This window comes from Aythya ferina, assembly GCF_964211825.1.
Source record: "Aythya ferina genome assembly, contig: HAP1_SCAFFOLD_74, whole genome shotgun sequence".
Classification (NCBI taxonomy): Eukaryota; Metazoa; Chordata; class Aves; order Anseriformes; family Anatidae; genus Aythya; species Aythya ferina.
In genome coordinates, this window is record NW_028181437.1 from 122063 (window position 1) to 130000 (window position 7938).

General features: G+C 46.3%; 1 long non-coding RNA gene across 1 annotated transcript in view; it reads right to left on the reverse strand.

Annotated features, from left to right (window-relative positions):
* Window positions 1–427: 427 nt before the first annotated feature.
* The window catches only part of LOC311428407, a 64893-nt gene continuing 57382 nt past the window's right edge, over window positions 428–7938 (reverse strand). The window contains exon 3 of the long non-coding RNA XR_014687707.1: window positions 428–747. This is a non-coding gene — a long non-coding RNA (uncharacterized lncRNA). The remainder of the gene's footprint in view (window positions 748–7938) is intronic.

Here is a 7938-nt window from a genome sequence, read left to right on the forward strand (position 1 = left end):
TAAGGTCTGGTCGGCTGGAATACACAGTCTCTAGAGTTTCTAAACAATCGTGAATCGCAGCTTGTGCCGGAGCATCACTAAGAAAAGAGGCTAGATTCACAATATGAATTATCACAATTTCCACGTCGTCCTGTTCTACCAATATTGCTTGATATTTCAAAATCATCAATTCTTGTTTAAGTTGTTTAAAGACTTTTTGTGCTTCTCCAGTCCAGACTAACTTTGACTGGTTAATCTTTATCAATTCACATAGAGGCTTTACCAATAGTCCATAATTATAAATCCAAAGGCGACACCAACCTGTCATTCCTAAAAAGCTTTGTAGCTCCTTTACCATTTGAGGTTCTGGAGTCCGGCAAATGACTTCCTGATGTTCAGTTCCTAGTTCTCGTTGTCCTTCCGAAATGTCAAATCCCAGATAGGTCACACTTTGTTGAGCCAGCTGGACTTTCTGTCAAGAGACTTGATATCCATTTAAACCCAGAAAATTAAGACGACTTATAGTCCATTGAATACAACTCCCTTTAGTCTCGGTAGCTATTAAGAGATCATCTACATATTGTAACAAAGCACCTTCAGTGTCCGGAGGTATCCATGTTTCGAGTTCCCTTGCTAATTGGTTTCCAAAAATAGTGGGGCTATTCTTGAATCCTTGAGGTAGTAATGTCCACGTAAGCTGCGTCTTTCTGCCTGAATCGGGATTTTCCCATTCAAAGGCGAATAGGTTTTGGCTTTCTGTGGCTAAGCCTAGGCAGAAGAAGGCATCTTTTAAATCCAGTACGGTAAACCAGACTTGACTATTCTTTAATTTAGTCAGCAAAGTATAAGGGTTTGCCACTACTGGATGTATATCCTCAGTGATTTTATTTATGGCCCTCAAATCCTGAACTAGCCTATAGCTTTTTCATCTGCCTTTTTAATTGGCAATATGGGTGCATTGGATTCTGATTCGCATTCAATCAATAATCCATACTGTAAAAATTGATCAATTATCTCTTTAATTCCTTTCCTATCTTCTATCCTCAAAGGATATTACTTAACCTTAACGGGTTTCTCTCCTGGCTTTAATTTAATAATTAAATTTTAGGATTAGGTGCTGGTTGTAGGGGCCTGTGTTTGGGGGGGGGGGGGGCTTGGGACCTGCGTCTGGGGGAGGGGTGGGAGCTGCTTGTACACCTTTGGGGCCTGCATGTGTGGGGGGTCAGGGCCTGTGTCTAGCGGGCTGGGAACTGCTTGTACAATGTAGGAATCTGTTTCTGCAGGGTGGCTGGGAGTTGTTTGTACAACTTTGGGGCCAGCATCTGGGGGTGGCTGGGAGCTGCCTGTACACTGTAGGGGCCTGTGTTTGTGGGGGGCTTGGGGGCCTCCCTCTAGGCAGGGGGGGAGGGTTGGGAGCTGCTTGTATAGGGTAGGGGGCCTGCCTGGCAGGGGTTGGGAGCTGCTTGTAGAATTTGGGTCCCTGTGTCTGGGGAGGGGGTTGGGGCCTGTGTCTCAGGGGTGTTGGGAACTGGTTGTACACCTTTGGGTCCTGTCTCTGGGGGGGAGCTACTTGTACACTTTTGGGGTCTTTATTTGAGGGGGGTTGGGAGTTGCTCATGCATTCTAGGTGCCTCCCTTTTGAAAAGGGTTGGGGCCTGCATCTGTGGGTGGTTGGGAGCTGCTTGTACACTATAGGGGCCATGGTCTTGGAGGGGGGTCTGGGCTGTTTATACACCTCTGTGGCCTGTGTTTGGGGGGGGGGGGTGGGCCTGTGCCTGGGGGAGTTGGGAGGTGCTTGTTCACTCTAGGAGCCTCCATTTGGGGGTCTTTGGGGCCTCCCTTTGAGGGGGAGGGAGTTGGGAGTTGGTTGTACACCTCCGCATCCCATGTCTTGGGGAGGGGGAGGGGGAGTGGGACCGGTCTCTGAAGGGGCGGGTTGTGAGCTGCTTGTACACCTGTGTCGGGGGGGAGGGTAGGGGGGATGGCGGGGGGCGGGCCCGGGTCTTGGGCCAGTGTCTGGGTGGAGTCCAGTTCTTGGGAGGGGGTGGTGGGGTAGGAGCTGCTTGTGGGCAGTTGGGGTCTGCATCTGGGTGTGGTTGGTGCCTGCTTCTGTTGGCAGTTTGGGGCCTGCTTGTAGACTTGTGCAGCCTGGGTTTGGGGGCTTTTCTGTAACGTTTGGGGTCTGCATTTTTGCTTTGGGATGCATCTTGAGCTTTTGAGGCCTAGCAGTAGCATTTGGGGCCTGCATCTGGGGCTTTTCTGTAGCATTTTGGTTGCGTATTTGTGATTTGGGGCCTGTATCGTGGGTTTTGCCTTTTTTGTAGTTTCCATCTTTGTGTGTGTGTGTTTCGTTGTTGGTTGTCTGGGGTTAGGGGCAGTTTGGGGTTTGGATTAAGGTCAGTGTCATTAGCGTTAGGGGGTTGATAATAAGGGTTAGGGTTGTGGTTAGAGTTGTTAGGTTTAAGGGGAATAAGGATTTCAGGGTAAGGGGATCAAGGTTGTGGGAATAAAAATGTTGTTTTTGCGCAGTTACATCCTGTAGAGGGAAGGAAGGTGGTATTGAGATATGCTTGCAGTGATAAGACAGCTTAACAGTGTGAAATGAGTTCATCTGATTCGTGTCAATATGGAACAATGCTAGGGCCGCATGATATGATGAAAAGTCTGAGAAAACCAGAGTGGTTAATATATATAGTTCTTGAATCTTGCAAAGGAATGGTCCAGCAATTCCGGTCAATAGAGGATAAGAGAACAAAGGGGTTTCAGAATAACTGCTAACTATTACAACTGTTGCATGGGACACTATGCAAGTGTCTGCCATCCAGCCAAGATGGACAAAGGAGATGGACAAGAGAAAAGCCTGGGAGGAAGACTACGAGCCTTCAGTACGAGCGGCCCCCAGAGGGACCACCGGAGACTGATAACGCCTGCACCAGTGGGAGGGTTTGGATTCTGGGAACTAATTAGAATAACCCTGCGTTTTGTAGAAGTAGTAATGAATATGTATTAGCCTAGCAGCATAAAAACCAGCCGCCTAATGTAACTTGTGTGCGTCTTGGTGGAGCAGAGACTCCTGGCGCACCCAGCGCTGCTTGCTTACCTCTATTCATTTAATAAATTGTAAATTTCAATTGCAATCCTATTTGGGACCCAGTCATTTATTACAAGTGGGCTCTCGTCCGGGAGGGCTTTGGTTCCTGATTTCTGGTTTGATCTAGGAGAGGCACCCCCACCATTTGGTGGCTGCTGTTTGAGTCAGGTCGGAACTAATGGCATCTTAAACCTGAATAAAGGTAAGCAAAGTTTCTGATTCTTTTTTTCAGCTCCCTTGCCAGCTGCAGCACTATATTTTGCCCATAATTGTGTGTGTGAAGATCCGAACGAAGATGACGGAGTCGTAAGCATTTAAAGCGTATACCGTTCGGTTGGGTGGGGTTCGGTTGCCTGTGTGTGTAAGAGTGTGACTGAGATGGAACTTAGTTCCGAAGCGATTGTGGAGGTCTTCTAACCGCGGTTCCAATCTCCCGCTAGGGACTTGGCCGGTGAAGGACCGAAGGGATTCCTATAGGACTTGTGGGTGTGTGATAGGTCCTCGACCCCCTGCAAGACACTCTTACTAAGGTAACCAAGGGCTATGGGAATTGCCATAGTAAAATTCCTAGATGGGTCAGACAAAATCAAAGACCAGAGACCAGAAGAAAGGGAGCAAATTACCAGTCATACCACCAGAAAGTCCATTAGGAATAACGATTCGAAATTGGAATGATAGGGACCCCAGAAAAGGAAAAAGTAAATTAAAAATGGTCCAGTATTATGTGACAGAATGGCCAAAGGAGCCTTTAAGACTACATGTCTTTTGGCCTGTTTTTGGAACCTTCGAAGACTGGATTTGCCAGGCCTTAAATATCCATGTTAATTCAAAGGAAGCTTTTAGCCAGGAAGAAAGCGATTATGCAGGATTATGGATCAGGAGGACTTCAGGTCCTTTTCCAGCCTCAATATTTACACTAAAAGCAGGTAAGAAATTTGAAGAACAAGAAGAACATGAAAAAGAAAAAGAAGATAAACGTGAGCCGTTGGATAAGCTACCACCTCCATATCCTAACAATCCACCCCCGGCGGCTCCCCCTCCGGTGGCTGTGGTATCGCCACCAGTACCACCGTTGCCCCAGCTTCCACCACCAACAGCACCAGAATTAGACCGACCTCCGGCAACATGCAGGAGAAGCAGGACGGAAGTATCTGAGAGGGCTTCTCTATATCCCTTAAGGGAGGTAACTGGTGTATAACTGGTGCGCGTCTTGGTGGAGCAGAGACTCCCGGCGTACCCAGCACTGTTTGCTTACCTCTATTCATTCAGTGAATTGTAAACTTTGATTGTAATCCTATTTGGGACTTTTATTTATTATAACAGACAACCTTGTAAAACGCAGACAACCAGAATCCTTACAGCAATTAGGTGGAAATCACGGCGTAAGAAACATTACCACCTCAAAGAGTAAAAACCTCAAAAGAAATGTGACTTGTAACAGGCCAGCAGCTGTGTATTTTCTGTGAAGCACCAGCTAGATTATGAACCTTGAATAGCACAGTTAAAGGGGAAACAGGGGAGGGTCGGGAGGGTCCCGGTCCTCGGCAGAAAAAAAAAGTGTATAAACTGTGTATGGAATTAGTAGGCACCCTCCTGCTTGTGGGACACCCGCCATTGTAATCTCGAATAATAATGCTACTGTACTGAGATCCTCGACTCAGCCTATGCTATTTGCTACAGATTGATTCAGGGTTTTAAGGTTTCAGGGATTGGGCACTAGGGTTGGGTTTCAGGGTAAGGGGTTTCAGGGTTTATGTTTAGGATTTTAAGGTTTTTAGGGTTGGAGTTTTAACGGTTAGGGTTTTAAGGATTTGGGGGTTAGGGTTTTAAGGGTTTCAGGGTTAGCGTGTTAGGGTATTAGAGTTTTTTGGGTTGTAGTGTTGATATGTTTTTTAGGGTTAGAGTCTTAAGGTTTTATTTTTGGTCAGTTATTTACGGTTAGGGTTTTAAGATCTTTTTTTTGTTTTGTTTTGTTTTGTTTTTTCAGGTTAGGTTCTCCAGGTCCAGGGTTTTGAGTATCCTAATTTTGGGGGTTTGGATTTTGAGCATCTTAATTTTTGGGGTTAGGCTTTTGTGTGCCCTAATTTTTTGGGATAGGCTTTCAAGCATCCTAAGTAATTGGGTTAGGGTTTTGAGCATCTTAATGTTTCCAGGATAGGGTTTGGAGCATCCTAAGTTTTCGGGAAAGGGTTTTGAGCATCTCAATGTTTCCAGGATAGGGTTTTGAGCGTCCTAAGTTTTTGGAATAGGGTTTGGAGAGTCCTAAGTTTTCTGGATAGAGTTTGGAGCGTCCTAATGTTTTCGGGATAGGGTTTTGAGCGTCCAAAGTGTTATAAGTTGCCCCCTTAATTAATTTTCATAGAGCATTGTATTAATCATAGAAAGGAATTTATTGAGTGAGCAAACATCAAGCAAAACAGCACTGGGCGGCCGGGGAGTCTCAGCTCCGCCAACGGCACGCACCTCACCCCCGCCAGAGTCCCTTTTTATTTATATTTTGCTAATTCCGGGATTACGCAGCACATCCTGGTATATTCTGCGACTGCGCGCACTGTTGCTAGGGGGTCGTCTCTGTCCCTCTGGTGGTTGTGAAGATGAAGGCCGTAGTCTTCCTCGGCGTTGTGGTTCAACTTCTTTTATTATTTGGTCATGTTGGCCCAGCGTTAGACAGGAAGGCATGTATGTCGATACACTACTTTAGCAACTTATCAGGAGATGGTTACATGAGCTTTGCAACAGTGTCTTTGAACAAAAGAGGCAACTGAGATGCAGAAGGAGAATGGGTTGGGGGGTCTATTTTTTGTTACGTTAAGCAAAAGAATTTTCATAATGTCTAGGCAAGCATTATGCAGCTCCTTACTTCAGCAGGGAGCTTTCGCGACTCCCGCTCCTCAAACAGAACTCCTTGTTTTTATAATACAAAAGACAATGAGCAAACATTTATGGTGTATTACCCTAAGTTTTTGGGTTAGGGTTTTTTGCGTCTTAATGTTTTGGGGTTAGGGTTTGGAGCGCCCTAAGTTTTTGGGCTAGGGCTTTGAGCATTCCTAACGTTTTGGGTTGGGTTTGGGTTTTGAGCATCCTAAGATTTTGGGTTGGGGGTTTTAGGCATAGGTCTTCAGGGGTTTAGTGTGGTAAATAGTTTGGGTTAGGTCTGTAGGGGTTTCGAGGTGTGAGGAATGTTTTAACAATTCATGTCCATAAAGAACAATTCTGTTTGAAATGTTTGAATCCTGTCTGCCTCTGGGCCCTGCACTGGCAATTCAATGCTTGAACCACAGCTGCAGTGTGTCCCAGTCTCCCCCTCATTCCTCATTCTAGCCAATTTATCACTTCTTAAATTTATGAACCTGTTTGCTTTTGTTATTCCGGACTTCTATTTCTAACACTGCTATAGATGTGTCTGTGAATGGCTGGGGAAGAATGTTTTAATTACCCGTGTGTCTGGGAGTTTCAGAACAACTGATAACAACTAGTGACTGTTATGGGATACTATGTGGATCTTTGGTATCTGGTTAGGGGGGGGCCGAGAAAGAAGCTGAAAAGCGGCTGGGAGACAAGATTTGAAGAAGGTGTTTTGAAGAAGGTGTTCTGTAAACTTGGGATGGTGCCCAGTAAGTACAAAGGGGAAGAGGAAGACTGCGAGCCTTCAGCATGGAAGACCCCTAGAGACCCCCAGAAGAGACCCCAGAGGAGACTGCGCATGCTCCAGTAGGAGGGACTGCACCCCGGAAGCTAATTTTAATAATCTATTTTTTTTAGAAGTAGTAATGAATATGTATTAGTCTAGGAGCATAAAAATCAGCTGCTTGATGTAACTGGTGTGCGTCCTGGTGGAGCGGAGACTCCCGGTGCACCCAGCGCTGTTTGCTTACCTCTATTCCTTTATATTCTTTCAATAAATCCTACTTTTATTTTAATCCTAATTTGAATCCTGAGCCATTTATAACAGAGGTTTTTTGGATGTTAGGGCTTGAGGCTTTTTTTGTAAGGGCGGTGAGGGTTCCAGTGAGTGCTGGTAAATGCAGTTCTCGAGCACTCGGCCTGTGATTGGCCATGGTGGCTGTGCGGGGAATGCTGGTAGGTGTAGTTTTCCGGCACTGGGAGGCCATGTTGTGTGCCCAGAGCATGCCGGGAGATGTAGTTTTCGGATTCGGGACTTCCGGGAGGCCATGTTGAATGCCCAGAGCATACCGGGAGATGTAGTTCTCGGGAACTAGGGTTAGGGGCTAGGGCTGGGGCTAGAGTTAGGGTTTCGGGTGAGGGTTGGGGTTGGGGGTTATTGTTAGGCTTAGAGGGTTAGGGTTAGGCTTAGAGGGTTAGGGTTAGGGATAGGTTAGGGGTAGGTTTAGAGGGTTAGGGTGAGGGTTAGGGGTTAGGGGTTGGGGTTGTGGTTAGGGTTAGAGTAAGGGTTAGGGTGAGAGTATTAGGGTTAGGGTTTGGGTTCAGATTAGGGTACGGGTAAGGGTTAGGGCAAGGGTAAGTGTTAGGGTAAGGCTAAGGGTAAGGGTTAGGGTAAGGCTGAGGGTGAGGATAAGGTTTAGGTTTAGGCAAAGCGTTAGGTTTATGGTAAGGGTTAGGGTAAGGGTTAGGGTTAGGGTTAAGAGTTAGGGTAAAGGATAGAGTAATGGTAAGGATAAGGGTAGGGTAAGGATTAGGGTAAGCGTTAGGGTTAGGGTTAGAGGGTTAGGGTTAGGGTTAAGGTTAGGGTTAGGGTTAGGGTTAGGGTTAGTGTTAGGGTTAGGGGTTAGGGTTAGGGTTAGGGTTAGGGTTAGGGTTAGGGTCTTAGGGTTAGGGTTAGGGTTAGGGTTAGGGTTAGGGTTAGGGTTAGGATTAGGGATACGGTTAGGGTTAGGGTTAGAATTCTG